A 22,341-nucleotide genomic window follows, 5' to 3' on the forward strand; every position below is an offset into this window, starting at 1 on the left:
TCTATGTCCATTCGAGGACGAACGTTTGTTTAAGAGGTGGAGAATGTAACGACCCGACTAGTCATTTTGCCTTTTAGAACCCCATTCCCTTAAATAAAACTACCTGCGTTTTCTTTAACTAATTTACGACTTGCGGGGATGGTGGATTCGGGATTTGGAAGTGTTTGGAGTAAAATATGCCCATTTGATTCCTTAGGATTTTCTTAAAAGGCTAAGTTTGACTTTGGTCAATATTTTGAGCAAACGGACCCGGATTCGTGATTTGATGGTCCCAGCGGGTCCATAGGAAAATATGGGACCTAGGCGTATATCCGAAATCGAATTCCGAGGTCCCTAGCCCGAGTAATGAATTTTTTATTAGAAATTGTTAATCTGAAGTTTTAAAGATTTAAAGAAACTAATTAATGATTGATTCCATGTGTATCGGGCTCGTATGTTAGTTCTGAAGCATGGAACAGGTCCAATATATCATTTAACACTTGCCCGCAAAATTTGGTGTCAATCCGAGTAGTTTTAGGGCATTTCGGCTCGTTAGAGGAAAATTAAGAACTTGAAGTTCATAAGTTTGATTAATTTGGTTTTAGGGGGTGACTCTTAGATTTAGCGTTGTTTCGGGCGTTCCGAAGGTTCGAGTAGGTCCGTCTGATAATTTCAGACTTGTCAGAATGTTTGGGCGGGGCCTGGGAGCCCCGAACGTCAAACGGATGAGGCTCAAGTGAAATTGAGAATTTGGAGAAGTGCTGAAGCATCTGCTTCTGTCATAACCACACCTGCGGTTGGTCGACCGTAGGTGCAAGACTGTAGAAGCGGACGTAGCCTCACAAATGCAGCCCAGAGCTGGCCAGGCCAAACCGCAGAAGCGGCTCCTTAGCCACAAAAGCGGCTTCGTAGATGCGGCTTCAAGACCGCAGAAGCGGTCCCAACCTTTTTTAGCCAATTCCGTATATGCTGTCTCCTCTTGCAGATGCGGTCCCCTGACCGCAGATACGGAAATTGCTGAAGCAGTGAGCTTCATTTAAGTCGAGCTCCAGCCATTTTTGACCATTTGGCACTCGGGTATTGAGCACTTTTGGAGCTCTTGAGAAGGGATTTCCACATAGCATCGTGAGGTAAGTTCATTCCCTTTATTTCTAAGTTTAACACTCGAATTTTGGGTAGATTAACACCTAAAGATTTGGAGAAATCAAGGGGTTAGCGCTATACCTAGGGTTTTAATAAAACTTAAATTTTACCACGAAATTGGTTATGAAATGGATTAGAAATCGTATATTATTGATCCTTAGGTTATAGAGAACAACTTCCTTCGGAAAATTTCAGAATCCGGGCACGTGGGCCCGGGGTCGAATTTTAGGAAACTTGTATTAATGGTTGGTAAATGGCTTAAATAGCTAGAATGCGGTCTTGTGAGCTTATATTGACTAGTTCCTACCTCATTTAACTAGTTTTGGATCGTTCGGATCCAAATTGAGAGTTTGGGCTCGTTCTTGGTATTGGAAGTGCACTTTGGAGCGAGGTAAGTCTCCTTTCTAACCTTGTAATAGGGAATTGTCCCGATAGGTGTAATAATTGAGTAATTTGCTGCTAAATACGGGGGTATGTACGCACTAGGTGACGAGAGTCCATGCGTAGCTACTATTATGTTAATTTTCCGGGTAGTCTAGGACCCGTATCATGTTATATTTGTGAATGTCTCTATATTTTCTTGCTAATGTGATCACTTAGGGCATGCTAGAGACTTGGAAAGGAATATAAGCGAAGGTATACACTTGTTGGACACTTGTATGAATTTACTTGGAATTAAATGCACATTCATGTGTTTTCTTGATATCAATTGATATTTATGGATCGTGCCGATCGCCTTGGTAGAAATAGATGCATCTATAGTTTGCACCATTCGACCCTCTAGTAGTGCACAATTTATTTTCTGGTGGATCGGGCCGTCGACCTCGGCATAATGTGCGCATGATATCCATGTGAAATCTTATCCATGACTTAACTATATTTGAAATGTAAATGGCTAATTGTAAAATTATTAAGAACATGACATATTACCTCTTGCTACAAACTGTTGATTATTTGTGACTCCCATGCTTAGTGTAATGCTTCATTATATTATTTGACCTTAGTAAGTATCAAGTCGACCTCTCGTCTCTACTTCTTTGAAATTAGACGGGATACATACGGGGTACATATTGTTTATGTACTCATACTATACTTCTGTACTTAATTGTACAGGATCTGAGGTAGGTACATCTGGCCATCAGTCTGATGCGCGCCCCTAATTCATAGTCCGAGACTTCCACGGTGAGCTGCCCCTTCCTATGACGTTCAGCAGCTTGATGGAGTCTCTCTTTATTTATTTTTGCTGTCTATTCTATTTCAGACAGTAGGATGGATTTATTCTTTTGTATATTCTACTAGTTTCCCATAACTTGTGACACCAGGTCTTGGAACACACATTAGTAGACGTTTCTTTTGGGTTGTATAATTATTATCGAATGTTGTATATTATCACCTTCTTTAATTGCAAATTAAGAAAATGTTGTAACCGTTTTGGGTAAGTAAAATAAGAATTTACTAATACTTCCGTATTGTCTTGCCTGATAACGGTGTTGGACGCCATCACGATCTGTTATGGAAATGGGTCGTGACAATATGGGCTCGGTAACACCATCTTATACCCGACCTCACATGGGTTCGGTAATTCACAATAAGTATAAATTCATATACATAGATGAAACACACGTTTAATTTACTTAGCTGAGTGTTCATCTAAATCCCTCCCGAACCAGTTAGGTCCAAGTGATGTTAGCTTTGAAACTCATGTCCTAGCCCACATTGTTGTAACTTCTCTACTCCCTTGTTCTGGCTTTTTCTCCTCTTTCTCTCAAAGGGATATTTTTCTTATCTATTGTATTGTGACCAAACTCAAGGTCAAACTGTCCTCCTGGATCATAAATTTTGTGATTGAAAGTGCTGATGATCCTACTAGTTTGCCCTATGGCATGGCCATCACTCACATTCTGGAAGCTCATAATATCTCTATCTCTAACTATCCCTTCGTCTCAATTTCAAAATCTTACAATTCTAGGGCATTTGCTAGTATGTGATATGTGTGTGAAGGGCTCCTGGGTTAAGAAACATGAAGGTGAGGTCAAGCATGTTCAACCTGATCCCAAGACCAAAGCCTGTGTTTCCCATCACAACCTTAGTAATCTTGACCTTGCTGAGAAACTGACTGCCATTGGCAACCAACTGAACACCATCAGAGATCTTCATGCTTCTACTCAGTCTACTGTTGGGGACATTCATGCAATCTCCAAAGAGACAAGGTCTGATGTTTCCAAGATAAAGGTTGCAATTCTTAGAGTTAGGAAAAATGCAGTCAAAGTATTCAAGGAAGTACACGACAGGCTTGATGGAGTGATTGTATCAGCCAATGCTAGCTTTGAATAAGGGTGTAAAATAGATGGTCAGGCCGGTCCGAGTTAGAAAAAAATGAAACCAGCCGAGTTTCAATCCGGGCCGGTTACGGGTTAGGGCTTACCGGGTTTAACGGGTTCGGGTCCATCTAGGTAAAACATTAACCGTAAGGGTTACGGGTCGAAGGGGCCGGGCCAGGCTGGGTTAGTATTATTTTTTTTTTATTTTGTATAACTATTGTAATTTATATTAAGATAAAGTAAAAATATAAAGAATACAATGAAGATGGAACAAAAATTGCACTTATAATTTGCAAGTACTTTTCTTATTTCAAACTTACAAATTGAAGTTTGCATTTAACAATAAGTAAATTAACAAAAAAAGAGTAAAACTAAATTTTCATTGCATAATAATACTTTAAATTAATCTAACAAACTAAAACATTAAGCATAAATACGTCTAATAATTTTAAAATAACACAAATTGTCTCAAATCAACTTAAATACGAATTACTGGAGGACGCTCAAGACAACTCTTCATATGCCTCCTTAAACAGCCTGTGCCCACCCACTTTAGACGAAGATTTAATACTAGACCACAGTTCTTGTACTTTACTTTGTGAACTTCTTCATTTTTCACCTCAAAGTGTTCCCAAATATATGAGCACACTCTAGAAGAACGGGGCATGATTTAACTTGAATTGAGAATATGAGTTTGAGAAATGAGAAATGAGTGAAGAAATGAAAAAGAGGGGGTGTATTTATAGTTTTTCAATGGGAAAAATTAGTAATTACAAAAAGTGTTATTTTATAAAAAAAAATTGCCCAAAAAGGGGCTGTTCATGCAATAATAATGTTGGGCAATGGCCATAAGGCAGCTGACAGTTGCCAACGTTCTTCAACCTTAAAAAAAATTAAAATCTAGCCGTTAAGCAGGTCCGAGCCGGGGAGATTGACCGGTTCTAAAAAGATTTTGGTTGACCGGGTTTGACCGGTCCGGTTAACCAGATGAATGAAGGTGAACGGAGTAACCCCCAACCCCAGTAACCCAGCCCACCCGGCCCCCTATGTATCGATCCGGGCTAGTCCAAATTTCAACCGGTCCGGGAAGGTACACGATAGGTTTGATGGAGTGACTGTCTCAGCCAATGGTAGCTTTGAACAACTGAAGGATGCGATTTGCAACACTCTTACTTATTTTATACGTCGTTAGTGTGGAACTTTCAAACAATTTTTTGATGTGCTGTTTTGGACTGGATAACCAGTCGTTGGATGATTCTTTTCTTTTCTTGTTTTGCTATACCTCTACATGCATATAATGCATTTCCTGCTACAATTATGCTTTAGTGTATTGTTATTTTTATCCCCTCTTTGCTGATGTCAAAAATGGGGAGAAGGCTGCTATCCATATATTCGTTTAGGCACATTCATTGCGGGGGAGTCGACTATAGATACTACAGGAGAAGTCGACTAAAGGAAGTATTCCCAATGACACCTATTGAGGGGGAGTCAACTGCACTCATTGAGGGGGAGTAAAATACAGGAAAGTTAACTGATGTTTACATATATTATTTTTTGTCATCATAAAAAATGGGGAGATTATTAGGTTTTAGTTTTAATGATGAAAATAATATAATAACTTTTGATGTGGGGACTCAAGGGATCAAAGTGCATAAAGAGAAATAATCGAAGCTGAAGGGAGAAATCAATCTAGATTGATTGAAGCATGTAAAAGGAAAAGAAGCGCTAAGAATCCGGCAAGAAAATCAATCAGAGATTGCCTGAAGAGTTAAAAAGGAAACGAAGCATTAAAGATGGACGAACCCAAATTTAAGGAGCAAATCCAGCGCTATCAAGACTTGAAGATGGAAAGCTATCAAAGTCCACATATCAAGGAAGAGTAACGGGAATTAATCTTATTCTTGTAAAGAATCAATTTCTTTCCAAGGATCAAATCTCTTCGGTTAGCAAATCTCTTCAGTAACGGTCTCCTACAAAGTATTTATATGCAACCTTAGGACTTAGATATTTATACTTTGATCAACCAATTACCCTCTCTTTATTCTACTACAAACAAACATTGTAGCTCTATTAGATCTGTTGTGTAACAAGTTAGAGAAGAAAGAGAGAAAAATACTAGTGAGGCATTGTACCAAGAAAAGACGAATGACAAAGAAACTGAGCTGTTGTTGTAAACTACACCATTCACTTTATACTTAAGAAACTCAATCACTGAAAGAGAAATTCCTTGCAACCCAAAGGGACTGGACTAGGATTCACATTGAATCTAAACCAGTATAAAAACTCTGGTGTCTTTAGTTCCTGCACTTTACTTCTGCATTTTAATTCTGCACCTTTTGATATCTCGCTATTACATCTAGTCGACTAATTGAAAACTAGTCAACTTATAACAATTAAATTTTAAAATAAAGCAATTCACCCCCCCTCTTGTACTTTACACACACACACACACACATACACACACACACACACACATAGACATGTATATATATATATATATATATATATATATATATATTATGGGTAGCATCATCCCCCCTTCAGAACATTCGTCCTCGAATGTTGAGTTGCGGCCAATTTTTATTTTTCCTAGGTTTCCTCAATCATTCCTTTTGTCCGAGTCAGTTCTTATGAAAACATACACATTAATGGAAGATACTAATTACCTATAACCATGGTCGATGATAATCCTAGGTTCTGCTATCCCGACAGTGCATAGATACGATTCTATGGCCCACGCAAACTAGATGCTCCACCTCTACCTCTCCCCCTTCCAACTGATAGTTTCATACCTTGGTCATGAGGGTGTACTGATAGTGGGAAAGCCGCTGCAGATCCCATCGGTCGTATCGTATTAGGCCCAATCCTCACCGGGCAACACATGATATGGCCAGGTTGCCTACATGAATAACATAAGTCCATACCCTAGCGACATGGTCCAAAATGATTTTTACCATACCATTCACAATATGGCATCGGGGGCCTTGCTTCACCAGAATTATCGTTATATTATGAGCTTTGTCCCTAGAAACTTTGGCCCTGTCCGGAATAAGTGGTCCAATCATTATGCTAGCCTTGGGATGGTACATTAGCCACCGAATAAGATGGATGCTCAGAAGTTGTAGGTTCAAAATTAATTCACCTCGAGACTCTCCCATATAATCTGTAGAGCGAGCTCTCTTAGGCAAGCCCAGATCATACTCTCAGACGATCCGTTGCTGCCTCTTACGATCCTCTAGGTTCTGTGCATAGGCTTGAATGCAAGCGATGTCCATATTTAGGTCCAAAGAAGCGGTAATACATTCATTAATCAGATGTGGTCCCAAACCACCCTCAAATCGATGTACCCAGTCACTCATCTCAGCCACGACCGAAGGGGCATACCTGGCCAAGGAGTTAAATTGCATGTTGTACTAGCAGACACTCAAATTACCTTGATCTAACCCCAAAAATCTATCTTGCCTGGCTCGATGTAGCTCAATAAGAAAGTATTGCTGCATGAATTCCTCCGAAAACTCCCTCCATCCCGCTGGTGGTGCAAGTGGTCCTCTAGACCATTCCCAAATTTCATACTATACTACAACAACATCCTGTAACCTATAAGAAGCGAGCTCTATGCACTCGGTATCAATCGCATGCATAACCCGTAAAGTCCGCCACATTAGATCTAAAAAGCTTTGGGGATCTTTATCTGGATCTTTTGTAGTAATTACCGGGGGGTCCAAATTAATGAAGTCTCAAACCCTTGTTCTGGTTGCTCTAGCTGTAGTGACAGGGGCCTGATGCTGGGCTTAAGAAGATATTAATCGAGTAAATAACTATACTGCACTTCTCATGTCCAAATCTTGTTCAGGAGCAGCTGGGGAAGGAATATAAGGTACGTTTGTTTCTCTAGGCCCTTCTAGGGGTAGTGGTGTTGTTCCGGATACCTGAGTTCTTGGAATTCACATTGATCTATAGGGTCAGGGGACACCTGGCTGGTACCTTTTCCCGCTTCTTCATAAAATCCCTGAATAACCGTCTAACGTTTATAAATATGAACAAGATGAGCATTAGAAGTGAATACTTACGGCTCAAATCTAGAAAGAATGGTATTCATCCTAGATATAATGTATCCTCCTACTTATAAGTATGGTGTACATCATACTCATAAACAAGATTCTAGTACATACGACTTGCAGACTTTCTAGGACATGGCCTGCTCTGATACCAAGTTTGTCAGACCCTAACCTTGGGCGGTGCGAACGACACACGATGGCCGAAGGCCTGTGCGAACCGATGTCTGTTCGTACATTCTTTTTATTCATTAAACCGGGCCATGGATTCCCCCAAGTAACAATATCAGAACTATAATGTGTACAACTGATTAGTAAAAGAAACATTGACTTTCTATACATACTTACGAATGTAAAAGAGTCATGCTTCAACCTTTTTACATACAACTAGCTCTAGTCTGCAAGCCTATAAGAGAATCCAAAAGAGTTAAACATATACACAATTTTGACGTACATGCCCCCACCATACCTAAAATGATTTGAATATACATTTCGGTACTTATCGACTTGGAACAGATACCCCGAAGGGGTAGAGCAGTGACCAACAACTAGAACAAACACCCTACTGGGAAGGGACGTCACTGGTCTATCAGTACATGTAGGCATAAATACAGTGTCTAAAAGAAGGCTTCAGTACAAAGAATGTACTGAGTATGAAAAGCTGATAATATACCTGTAGACCGAAAACATAACATAGAAGATACGAGTATAGAACTTCAACCTGAGTACCGAGGGCGAGCTACCGGGGAACGTACACTATGGTAGCCTTGAATCACAAACGCATGCAAGTTTTATAAAAATAATAAAGTCACTCTTCGGGGAGATATCATCGTGTTTCAGGTGATATTTAGCCACTCTTTTGGGCATATCACATCAACACCCTACCCGACCTCACATGCGCTCGGAAATGTCATCTCATACCCGGCCTCACATGGGATCGGTAACGTCATCTCTCACCCGGCCTCACATGGGCTCGCTAATTCCATCTCATACTTGGCCTCACATGGACTCGATAATTCATAATAAGTATTGTCACACCTCCTTTTTCTACCCGGAAAGGGGGCATATGAGAGTTTTTCTAATTAAAGTGACAAAACTGAAACGAGATTATTTATTCAAATTCAGAGTCACCACTTGGGATAATTTATGGTGTCCCAAGTCACTGATTTAAAATCCCGAATCGAGGAAGTTTGACTCTGTTTTATAGTCTGCGAAACACAGAAATTCGGGTAAGGAATTTTGTTAACCCGGGAGAAGGTGTTAGGCATTCCCGGGTTCCGTGGTTTTAGCACAGTCGCTCAACTATTATTATTGGCCTAAATATCTGATTAATTACATACTTGATACCTATTGTACGTTTTTGACCTACAGCTTTTAATTATTTATGGAATTATTCTGGAACAAGTTACGATTGTTGTACACTTATTTATTTGATACACATTGCGAATCGTGTCACGGGAATCGTACCCACGATCTACAATGTGTTTAATTTTATTAACATTATGAGAAGTTGTGTCCAAGTGACATAAATGTACACAAACAATGGGATCATATCATTGAACAAACAATTAACATTAAGCTAGAATAAAATGAGTAGAGGAAGGAAGAATTGGATCTCAATTGATATTGTTAAACACAAAAAACCCAATAGGATGGACGATCTTAGACAAGATTCTTGCACGTCATTCAAATCAGAACTAACGAACCGCAACCTCGACTGCGCAACAATTGAACTCTTAACATTGAGACCACCAACAACAAGCCAATCTCGAATTTCAACATGAACGACAACTCTACATCCACAGCGCCTCAGACCTCAAACAAAACCCATTTTGAAACCAAAAATCGAGGAGAAGAAGAACATAAATCTTTTTTTGTTTTGTTTTGTTTTGTTTTAGTTTTCTGATTTTTCAAAGATTCTAAGAACCCTAGACTTTTTTTAAAATTTCTGTCCTATTTTTTTTGTACATGAATGTGTGTGCGTGTTTCAGCGAGCTGAGTTGAGGACGATGAAGAAGAAAAGTTTGCTGGTTTTTGTGGAGGAGAAGAAGGTCAGGGGTGTGATGGCTGCTAAGAGGTGGAGGAGGTCTTGTTTTATGGAGACTTTGCAGTATATCTCACATAGTGAAATGGCTGCTTTCGTTCCTTTCCCCCTCTATTTGTGCCTGTGTGCGGGTGTTTTCCGGTGGGCTGTTGTGAATGGGAAGAAGAAGAAGTAGCGAATGGGTTTATTCTCGCCGGATTCTTGCAGTAAAGAGATGGCACCGGCTGCTGCTATCTCCGGCGAGTTCTAGGTGGTGTGATAGGTGTGTCGTTTGTGTGGTTGGCGTGAGGTTTAAGGTTGGTCGTTGTAATTGTTGCTGGCAGAATCGCCAGGAGAGGAGTGAGTTAATGAGGGAGCGGGGATGCTGCTTGGAGAAGATGACCGCTGGATCTGGTCTTGGTTGTTCTTCTCTAGGGTTTTTGTGTTAAAGAAAATGATGAAGCTTAGGGTTTTGTGTAGGTTTTTAGGTTGTGTCTTCCATGAAGAAGAAGATAGCCTAGGTTTTTTTGTCAAAAACTGATGGAACGGCTGAAGCCTTTAGCTAGGTCTAGGGTTATTATTTTTAATGTCTTTCTAGGGTTTTAGTGATATTGGGCTTGGGTTATTATGGGTTAGATCTTAATTGGGCCAAATTTTGGCCAAATTTACCTTAAAAAATGGCCCTTTAACTCTACTAGACTAAAAAATATTAATTCCTAAAATAATAACTATAAAATTGTGAAATCATTCCTAATTAATTAAAGTAAAATTAAAAATTAAAAGTGAAACTATTTTATATCAATTACCTAAATAATAGAAAATATTTTTATAATTTTTAGTTTTGTAACAAAATAAAGTAAAAGTGTCAAAACTAATTGAAATAGCGATATTAGACCTAAACTAAATATTTAAATGCTAAAATATGTAAAATCTCGGGGAGGATAAAAAATTACATGTCTACAAGTATAAATGCATATACATAGATAAAACACACGTTTAACTTAGACTGAAATACGCCATCAATAATTTGTCCTTCCCACCGATGCCTCTCATCTTACTGCAGTAGCCTCTCAAATGGGCCACGGGATCTCCATGCTCGTCTTACAAGTCAAACTTTGGTATCTTAAACCTAGCAGGCAGTTGGATGTCAAGAAACAAGAACAAGTCTTTGTAAGACACGCTCATCTTTCTTAAAGATTGCTCTAAGATTTTTACCTTCTTGGATATCTCATCTTGCGCCACTGTCTTAGCAGGCTTTTCAGTTTCATCGGGAGGCTCAAAATAAGGAGCGTAAGAGTATGGATCCGAGACCTTCAAACTTGATTCTGGAGCATAATGTTGGGCATCGGGGACTTTGAACATAATCTCGCTAGAGGATCAAGGAAAGGTAGCTAGTGGAGGAGCTACAAAAACATGAGTGGTCAAAGGAGCGGGATATGAGGTGGTTCTGGGGGTGGAGTGTGAAAAGGTTGTTGGGAGATATCAGCAGTAATGGGAATCTGGATTTGTGACAGTGGCGGAATGGTGACAAAGCTTTCAGTGTAGTTAGTGGGAAATAAGGGTGGAGGATGCCCACTAATCCAGGCTTGGTATATTTCGGCCATCTGTCCTTTCAACCTTAAGACCTCTTCTTTCAACTCAGATTCTGATTCAAAAATATCCTTAGACGGATCGATAACACCCATGTCCAAGTCTCTGCTAGCCATGGCTACCTTGCTCTTTGACCTTGTGTTATATGGATAAGTTACCTTAAGAACCACAAACTAACCAACCTTCTGCTCAATGAAGATAACAAAAAGGAACAAGATGAGGTCATCATGTTAGCATTAGGGTATTTAATAGCTAAAAATATCACATTGCGTGCAATGCACCTAGCAACAATTAACGGTTCAAGAATGACTTCGAGGGTCACAAGGTCACTTGGCATCATCCCAATTTGTTTATTTCAATCTTCTTCTTTTTTTTCAGTTCTAGGACTTGCTTGCTCATTTTCCTTCCTCTTTTTTTTTCTTCTAATTATCACTCTTTTCTTTCCTCTCATTTCTCACATCCCATAACTTCATCTTCTTCTTTTTTTCTCTTTTTTCTTTAATTTTAAAAGTGATTCGATCGAACCCTATGTAGGTTGCCTACGTATCATGACGCTGCATGAATCAGACCAAGCGTAGTTCTGGAAGATCGGGAATAAAGGAAACAAACTAACGTTCTCTTTTTCATTCTTTTTTTTCCTTTTTTTTTACCTTAATGAATACTCTAATGAGAAAAAAATAAGAAAATATTTTTTTAGACTTAATGTTCTATGATCTATTTTAAACTCAATCTTAAACAAGCATATTTTTTTTGAAATAGATACTCTGTGAGAAATTATTAAGGAAACACTCTTAGAAGAGAAAAATATTTTTTGATTTTTTTTTAGGAAGGAAATCTAAAGAATGAACCAAAGAAAAAAATATTTTGAATTTTCACTTGTTATCCTGAAGAAAGATTTCGAAACAAGCAATGAAAAAGATAAAAAATATTTTTGAATTTCAGTTTTTGATTACCTAAGGGAGAAACTCTAAAGATAAACAAAACATAAAGCATGTTTTTTTTCTTCTGTATATAATGTCCTAAAGTTCTAGTAAAAATAAAAAGAATATATTTTTTTTATTAATTTCCCAAAGAAGAACCTCAAAAGAAAATCTTTTTGAATTTTTGGAATTAATATCTAAAGAGGTATTAAAAGAAAATTCTCTCTCTCTCTCTTTTTTTGTTTGTATTTTTAGTTTTAATATACTAAAAGAAATATAAAAGCAATTTTTATTTTGAGTTCTAGATATTAATTTTCTAAAGGAAAACCACATCAAAAGATTTTTTTTTATTTCTTGAATTAGCAATCTAAAGAAAACTTCTAACGGAAATATAAAAGCACAAAATCTCTTTTTTAGATTTTTGACTTATAACACACTTTTCAAATATAAAATAGGAAGTACAATAACAAAAGACTCGACATTACTGTACAAAACTAGAAGGTAAAAGATGACATAAAAAGAAAAACAGACTCAAAATATTTTTTTTTAAAAAAATCTCCTTAAGCAACTCCTGAATGAGCGATCCTGACTGGATGGTCCCGGAGTGTCTATCGAGCTCAAACTCCGGTAAGTAGATCCACACCAGTATGAGAAAACTGAAACCAACACTATGTGAGACAATCACACTCCCTACTGGACACATGCAAGACATGATTGAGGCTATTTTTGCAAAACCGCTTATGTGAACAAAAGGTGGCTAGAAGTGCAAACTCGACAAAAGTGACCTCTAAGACATCGAAAAATTCTTTGCAGAAATGATCTATTTTATAGAAATGGTCTATGTGGACAAAAATGGCTAAGCATGCAAATTCAACACAATGGACCTTAAATAGAGAGAACATCTTGTTGTGGACTTAGAACTCTAAAACATGGGCTAATTGAACCACTTTTGCGAAAATAACCCTATTTTGCAAAATGACCTATGTGGCCAAAAGCGGCTAGACATGAAAATTCGACAAGGACGGACCTTAAAGTAAAGAGACACCTAATTATGGATTGAAAACTCTCTAGACACAATTAAACAAGCCACTTTGCGAAAATAGCCCTATTTTGCAAAATGGCCGATGTGGCCAAAAGTGGCTAGAGATGCAAGATTTGGTTGCGACCCTCGAAGCCAAGAACTTAAGACTCACTAAGAAGATCGGACCCTATGTGGGTTGCCTACGTATCATGACCCGAAAGACGAGAATCAGGTATGCGTAGTTCGGAAAGATTGGATACGGGCGAGAATTAAAAAAAACTAATTTTAGAGAAAATATATTTTGTCTTTTTTGAAAAATGATGAAACATATAAACTCTTTTGGATTTTCCTCTTCCTCCTTTTTTTTGATTTTTTTTTCGAAAATGATGGGAAAGTGCAAAATCTTTTTTGGATTTTTCATGTTTTTTTGTCTTGTCTTTTCTTAAAAAAAAATATGAAAGAAAACATAACTGGGCCCTACTTGCTTTATTTTTTTTACACTTCAACCTCTTTTTTCTCATTTGTCCTCAACTATCATTGGTCCGCCAAATGACCCATTTTACCCTTGAAGATTGCAACATGTAGCACATAAGATGCAACCGGATAGCCTTTTAATTTTGGGTATACCTGTCCTAGACGGACCCAACCCATGTGTTGAGTCCCCAAAGTCAAATGCACATGATGCAAATAAACGTTCCTACTAGGGATCCGGTATGAGGCTATGTTATTCTAGGTTTAAAACCTGGGTGTATTGTTCTAGACCTGGCTTACCCGAGTGGACAACTCGACCCGAGGGGGGCAACGTACCGGGAACCAAAAGGCCATCCGACTTTGTAACCGATCCGATCCTCGTTCTAAATTAGGGTATGACACTAACAGAAAAGAAGTCATGCCAGCGTGGACTTCCCAGAAGATTAGAAGAGAAGGGTTTCGTAGTAGTTTATATACAGTTCAAATAATATCAAAGCGGTAATAAGCGGCATTTAGCACATTAGGCCCAATCATGTAATAAAAATCAGATAATAAATAAAAGACAAATATAACAATTATTCTAAGCTCGAATTCTTGAACCCTGAACCAAACGTTATGGTTCTTGTCCCCAGCAGAGTCGCCAGAGCTGTCACACCTTCTTTTTCTACTCGAAAAGGGGGTATATGGGAGTTTTTCCAATTAAGTGCAAAACCAAAACGAAATTATTTATTCAAATTCAGAGTCGCCACTTGGGATAATTTATGGTATCCCAAGTCACCGATTTAAAATCCTGAATCGAGAAAGTTTGACTCTATTTTACAGTCCGTGAAATACAGAAATCCGGGTAAGGAATTCTGTTAATCCAGGAGAAGGTGTTAGGCAATTTCGGGTTCCATTGTTTTAGCACGGTCGCTCAACTATTATTATTGGCCTAATTATCTGATTAATTACATACTCTATATCTATTGTGCATTTTTGATCTTTGACTGCTTTTAATTATTTATAAAATTATTCTGGAACAAATTACGATTATCGTACACTTGTTTCTTTGGTACACATTGTGAATCGTGTCACGGGAACCATACTCATGATCTACAACGTGTTTAATTTTATTAACATTATGAGAAGTTGTGGTCGGGTCACATAAATGTACACCCGGATTTGGAAATTATGTACCACGACCATGCCACGGGAACCGTATCCATAACCGTGATGATTTAATTATAAACGTGCCTAAAGCAAACTACGGTATTTTAAAAGGGTTCTTTTCCTAAGTTTGGAATCAAGCGTGAAGGCCAAGAGCCATGGAACCCTTTTGATCAAAATTCTGTCAAACAAGACATGAAGAAGTAGACAATCAACACTGAACATTTTATACAATTAGAACATTGATGAAAAAGCAATAACAATGGAATTTGAAATTTTTAACTTCTGCAACCCATAACTTTATTGTGATAAAATCGTGCTCAACTGCAAATAATTCGAGTAGCATGCGAGTAGATAACTACATGAACAAATTCAAAAATATGAAGAACAACTACACAAACAACAGGATCATATCACCGAACAACCAATTAACATTAAGCTAGAATAAAATGAGTAGATGAAGGAAGAATTGGACCTCAATTGATATTGTTAAACGCAAAAAATCCAATAGAATGGGCGATCTTAGACCAGATTCTTGCATGACATTCAAATTGGAACTAACGAATGGCAACCTCGACTGGGCAGCAATCGAACTCCAACATTGAGACCACCAACAACAAACCAATCTCGAATTTCAACTCAAATGACAGCTCTAGATCTACAGCGCCTCAGACCTCAAACGAAACCCATCTTGAAACTAAAAGTCAAGGAGAAGAACGGAAATCTTTTTTTGTTTTGTTTAGTTTTCTGATTTTTCAAAGATTCTAAGAATCCTAGACATTTTTTTAATTTTTGTCCCATTTTTGTTTTTGCACGTGACTGTGTGTATGCATGTTTCGGAGAGCTCAGTTGAGGATGATGAAGAAGAAAAGTCTACTGGTTTTTGTGGAAGAGAAAAAGGTCAGAGGTATGACGGCTGCTAAGAGGTGGAAGAGGTCTAGTTTTATGGAGACTTTGCAGTGTATCTCACATGGTGAAAATGGCTGTTTTTGTTCCTTTCCCCTTTTGTTTGTGCCTGTGTGCGAGTGTTTTTCGGCAGGCTGTTGTGAATGGAAAGAAGCAGCGACTAGGTTTATTCTCGCCGGATTCCGGCAGTAAAGAGATGGCACCGGCTGGTGCTGTCTCCAGCGAGTTCAAGGTGGTGTGAGAGGTGTGTCGTTTGTGTGGTTGGCGTGAGGTTCAGGGGTGGTCGTTGGTTCTGTTGCTGGCAGCGTCGCCAGGAGATGAGCGAGTTGGTGAGGGAGACAGGGCTGCTGCTTGGAGAAGATGGCCGCTGGATCTGGTCTTGGTTGTTCTTCTCTAGGGTTTTTGTGTTAAGGAAGATGATGAAGCTTAGGATTTTGTGTAGGTTTTGAGGTTATGTCTTCCATGAAGAAGAAGATAGCCTAGGTTTTTTGTCAAAAACTGATTGAATGGCTGAAGCCTTTAGCTAGGTCTAGGGTTATTTTTTTAAATGTCTTTCTAGGGTTTTAGGGGTATTGGGCTTGGGTTATTATGGGCTAGATCCGAATTGGACCAAATTTACCTTTAAAAATGGCTCTTTAACTCTACTAGACTAAAAAATATTAATTTCTAAAATAATAACTATAAAATTGTAAAATCTTTCCTAATTAATTAAAGTAAAATTAAAAATTAAAAGTGAATTTTATATCAATTAGCTAAATAAAAGAAAATATTTTTGTAATTTTTATTTTTATGACAAAATAAAGTAAAAGAGCCAAAACTAATTTAAATTGCGATATTAGGCCTAAACTAAATATTTAAATACTAAAATATGTAAAATCTTGGGGAGCTTCAAAAATCACATATCTACAAGTGTAAATGCATATACATAAATGAAACACATGTTTAACTTACTTAGACTTCAAAAGTTAAGCTTAGAATAGACCACCTTATAACCTTACGGTACCATCCGAAAACATCCTTAACTCAAAGAAAGCGCTACCGGTAACAGTAACAAGTAACGAGAACATGAACGACTTTTCCAAGGAAAGCTTAGGACAGTGCAGATTTACAATATAACGATCATTCAGAAAAAAACACTTATATCAATTCATGCCAAGAAGGAGAGACTGCATTACATACCTTTTTTGAAGAACTAGTTACACCTTCTTATTTCTTACCCTCCTATAACAGAAAGCTTCAATTCTAAAGAATCTTCAAAATACAGATAACAGAAGAACAATTGACACAAGAATATGCACGAGAGCTTTACTCTAATCTTCCCACTAAGTTTGTCTTTGATTCTAGTCCCGAGGCCTGAACCGTTTAGGGGATTTTTTAGGAAACTGAGAGCTTTTTAAGTTAGCTACGGTGGATCACACTTTCTAGAATGAAAGAGAAAGAGCTAAACTGTCTTTCTTATACCCCACCATGCCTAGGAAATTTCACTGCCTTTACATGCAAAATGGGTAGTGCCACCCCGCTTACAACACCCGACAAACCAGCCGGCGTTAGCCTACTGAAATATGTCATGCCCTATTCGACCCCTCTATCTCCATACACGTCGCAGGCCGATTGGCCGCATCCGGGGTCAAACTTACCAAATTATTATTATTATTATTATTATTATATATATATATATATATATATATATATATATATATATATATATATATATATATATATATATATATATATATATTTGCAACAAATAATAAAACCACTTCTTTCGATATCTGCATGACACATTTGCAACCCTGTACATCTGCATTCTACATAGTAAATATCTTTTAAAAACCTTATTATTTGACAATTGTTTATTCATCATCAAAACCAATTTAAGTTCAGCTCAACACAGTTTTCATGATTTATCCAATACTTTCATCAGGTATAAACCTTTTGCTTCTTAAAATAAAATGGAAGTTGTTTGACTCAAAAGATATTGAAACCTTTTTGAACAAATCAATCAAAATTGAAGAGGTAAATCTTAGCTAAGTATAATAATCTCTAGATTGGAAGAGAGATAAGGGAAAGATGGGTAATCAGATTTCTTTATCAAACTGAATCACTAAAATCCTTTCAAGAATACTTCTCATTCATAAGTAGAATTATAGCCGATATTCTCAAAAATCCCCCTTACAGAGTTATGATTCGCTATATATATATATACAGAGTTGGGAGTGAGTCCCCTCCAAGCTGTAATAGACAGATTATAAGGAATATTCTTAGTATCCCCTAACGGTCCTATATTATTACAAGGGTCGTACAATCTCTTATTGATCTCAAGGTCGTCCTCTGCAAGGCATCAGGTTATGGGGAACTCACCGTTTCTTCGTACTCGTCGATGGTCGTGTTGTTCAAATTTGGACCCATACAGTTAGTCCCTCCGCTTTTCGAGGTTGCAACTTGGTGCGTTCTCGATAAGCGGACACCATGCATTTATACGGGAAACTTTTACCCTACGAAGCGTTACGGCATTGACCAATGGTGGGTGGTCGGCGTGCTTGGAAAGATACTAGGTTATACATTTTACCGGAAAATGATGTCATCTTCGCGTGCGTCATCATTACGCGTGTTTTCGAGACAGGAGTTGATGGCTTGTTGCTTCGATTCTGGTGCCACTCTGTGACCTTCCGGTTCGATTATGGCGCTATCCATTTCTATAAATAGGAAGAGGATTTGTTTTTTCGAAAGTTCTTGGCCATTTCACCTCTCAATATCCCTCCTTATCTTCACGAGCTAGCACTGACAATCTTGTGCTTCTTCTTCTCCTATTCTTCGTTCACAACTTCATCTTCCTCCCTTGCTTCTATGGTATCAGCACCTCTTTTTGATTTTAACGAAAGCATGCCAAGGTAACACCGATCTCGCAGAGGAATTCTTGAAGCCACACTATTGTCTATGGTCTCCCCTTCGGGCAGTGAAGATACGGTGGTAGAGGAGGGTTTCAGCCTTCCTACGGTGGAAGAGTTACTGCAGAGACATCCCATGTCTCGAAGTGACTTCCTCAAAGATCCCCCTCCTACTCCTGACCCCGTACTCTTTGAGATGGAGCACGTTCACATTGATGCTCTTTGCGTAAAGTATGGCATTCCCGCTTATGTCGATATAGTTCCGACGGGGAAAGATTTTGTAGAGGTCCACAGACCTGGGTACTGCGCTTTCTATGTATACCCTTTCGTAATTGGCTATAATTTTCCTCTCTTCCCATTAGCGGAAGAATTCTGTAGATTCTACCAGGTTTGCCTGGCACAACTTTCGCCGTATACGCTTAAGATACTCCTGCTATTGACCAAGTATGCGGAGTTGGCGGAATGTGACGTTTCCGTCCATCACCTTTTGCATCTGTTCTCGCCTAGTTTCCACAGGGGTACCATGGTATATTTGAGGCACCGTGGAACAAAAGGGCTTGTGGTCGGGACAGACGACCGGGCAAGTCGCAAGTTTTGGCACAAGTACTTCTTCGTCAAAATTGAACACATTGTTTTCGACTCTGTCAGGTTCCTAGAGAGATGGAATAAGACTCGTAAGGGTCACCGCTCATTTTACTCTTCCTTCGTCTGTATTCATTATAAAGTTTGCTTGATTCTCGTTTGTAGCTATGGGATATCCACCTTGCCCTATTGCGGGCATAAGGGATTGGGTGGCCCGTCTGTTGCCCCATGCAGCGGAAATCCGGGATTGGCCCACCTTCGTAAAGCGTTATGGACCTAAAGTTCCATCTGGTAAGTGTTTCTCCTACGACTTCATTGGATATATGGCATCGTTTATTGATACGACCCTTTGTGACGACAGGTTGAGGAGTTTCCAGGTGGAGGGAACCAGTCCCTGTATTCCACCAGGCCATTGCCGCTATGGACACGCAGTTTATTTTGAGTGATCTGTTCGAGAAGGTTGTCCTCAACCTGTTCAATTAGAAGGTCCCTTTTGGGTCGTGGTCGTAAGGGAGAAAGATTCTTCAATGTCGGCCCTACACCTCTTGGATGAATCCTCCAATGGGGACGGGCATATTATAGAGAAAAAAGAGGAGAATGGAGCTCGGGAAGGGAATGGCCGTGGATGTTGATAGAGGCAGGGCGTCGTAGGCGGCACCCGTACCCACATTTATGGCTGATGCCATTTTACCGGGGAGATCTCCCCAAGCGGAAGGAGTTTATCCAAGAGCTGGCTCCGTGCGCTCTGCTGAGGGTGGCGCATCGTCCAACATTGGAGGTCGTTGTGTCAAAGGTGACGGCTCAGGTTCAGATGTTGACCCGAAGGATGTCAACGAGTTCGTAGGTCGCAATACTCACGTGGAGGTCAGAGCGGAAGGGTCTGATCATCACATAGTCGTCCCAGGGGACTACAACTTACTGTTGAACTATGAGCAAGTGACGTATGTTTTAGCTTCTCTATGTGTTGCCCCTAAAAACGAGGTGCTTAAGGGGATGAGCGACATGGAATTGTCTCAGAACATCGCTGATATGGCCTTGCAGGTAAGTGCCTTTCCTTTCCTCTTCGTCGTTGGGCTTGTGTGGTGATCGTCGACTTGTATTTAGTTTCTAACTTCTCATTTTCCTTTTTATCAGACCCTCATCATGGAGACCGAGCGAGAGCATCGGGAGAAGAGAAGGATGACCATCTATGAGAAGATGTCATCCAAGTATCAACGGTATCGTGCCAAGCACCGCGTGATGGCCGACATTTATAATCAGGACCCTGAATTTCAGTTGTTTCACAAGGGGCTCAAACAGAGGAGGACTAACTGGAGCATAAGATCGAAGAGCTGAGGGAGCGGGATGAGGAGCTCAATAAGGTTGTCGCCCGTAACAGTGAACTCGAGGCTTCCCTTAAGGTGAAGGAGGACGAGCTTGAGTTGAGCGGGGGGTGATGGCTGAAAATGCCGACCTGCAAGCAAAGGTGGCCAGTTTGACCGCTAAATTGAGTGCGAAGGCGATGGAGGTTGAGGGTCTTAAGGGCGAGCTAAACGTCGGTGCTGATAAGTTAGCGGCAACTATTTCTAGAACTCCATCTTTGGAAAATGCCCTCCGTGTTTGTAGGTTAGAGATGTCTGAAGAGAAGGAGGCTTCTAATTGTAAGGCCGCGGGGCTTGAGGGGCGTGTTAAAGAACTAGAGGCGGAGCTATCTGCGTTGAATGGACAAGTGGCCTTGCTGAGGGCGGGGGATGCAAGTCGACGCTCTCAGCCTTCTACGTCTTATGCCTCAGCCGATTCGGTCGTGCCTTGTCATTTATATGAGTTGTGGTCCTTGCTAAGGCTCGGCTTGATGTGTACAAGGCTTTTCACGCCGAGGGGAGGGAAACTGAAGTGGAACTTCAGGCCGTGCATACTGAAGCTCATGCAGCTCATGAGGCATGCGGGTACGACCATCTTACACCTGACGGGGATGACATCAACGCCGATGATGCAAACCGTCTTGCTTCGGACTCTTGGTACGAGGATGCTTACCCCACCGGGGATGACATGTAATCTTTTGTTTGTACTTACTTTTGTTTTGGGGCTTTTGTAGGGGGCCTGCTTTAGCCCGTTTGTAAGAATAGGTGTACATAATATTTTGATGTAATGTAGAATATATTTTGCCAATTTGTTGGTGTTTTTTGCAATGTTAGTATCCAGGGATATCTGTCGAGTTGTTAAGTCGACTTAACTTTTGGACGAGGTCGATCCCCTTTTTCGTCGATGGCCTTGGCCATTGGGATGTTGCTTCGCACTATCGTCAAAGTAGGATCCTGTCATAGTTCGAATGATGTCGAACTCATGTTTTAGTCAATAGCCTTGGCCATTGGGTTGTTGCTTCGCACTATCGTCAAAGTATTATCTCGTTGTAGTTCGAACGAGGTCGAACTCATATTTTCGTCGATGGCCTTGGCCATTGGGATGTTGCTTCGAACTGTCATCGAAGTAGTATCCCGTCATAGTTCAAACATGGTCGAACTCATATTTTCATCGATGGCCTTGGCCATTGGGATGTTTCTTTGCACTGTCATCGAAGTAGTATCCCATCGTAGTTCGAACGAGATCGAACTCATATTTTCGTCGATGGCCATGGCCATTAGGTTGTTGTTTCGAACTATCGTCGAAGTAGTATCCCGTCGTAGTTTGAATGAGGTCGAACTCATATTTTCGTCGATAGCCTTGGCCATTGGGATATTTCTTCGAATTCTCGTCAAAGTAGTATCCCGTCGTAGTTCGAACGAGGTCGAACTCATATTTTCGTCGATGGCCTTGGCCATTGGGATGTTTCTTCGCACTGTCGTCGAAGTAGTATCCCATCGTAGTTTGAACGAGGTCGAACTCATATTTTCGTCGGTGGACTTGGCCATTGGGATGTTGCTTCGCACTGTCATCGAAGTAGTATCTCATCGTAGTTCGAACGAGATCGAACTCATATTTTCGTCGATGGCCATGGCCATTAGGATGTTGTTTCGAACTATCGTCGAAGTAGTATCCCGTCGTAGTTTGAATGAGGTCGAACTCATATTTTCGTCGATAGCCTTGGCCATTGGGATATTTCTTCGAATTCTTGTCAAAGTAGTATCCCATCGTAGTTCGAACGAGGTCGAACTCATATTTTCGTCGATGGCCTTGGACATTGGGATGTTTCTTCGCACTGTCGTCGAAGTAGTATCCCATCGTAGTTTGAACGAGGTCGAACTCATATTTTCGTCGGTGGACTTGGCCATTGGGATGTTGCTTTGCACTGTCGTCGAAGTAGTATCCCGTCGTAGTTT

Source organism: Nicotiana tabacum, chromosome 21, assembly GCF_000715075.1.
Source record: "Nicotiana tabacum cultivar K326 chromosome 21, ASM71507v2, whole genome shotgun sequence".
NCBI lineage: Eukaryota > Viridiplantae > Streptophyta > Magnoliopsida > Solanales > Solanaceae > Nicotiana > Nicotiana tabacum.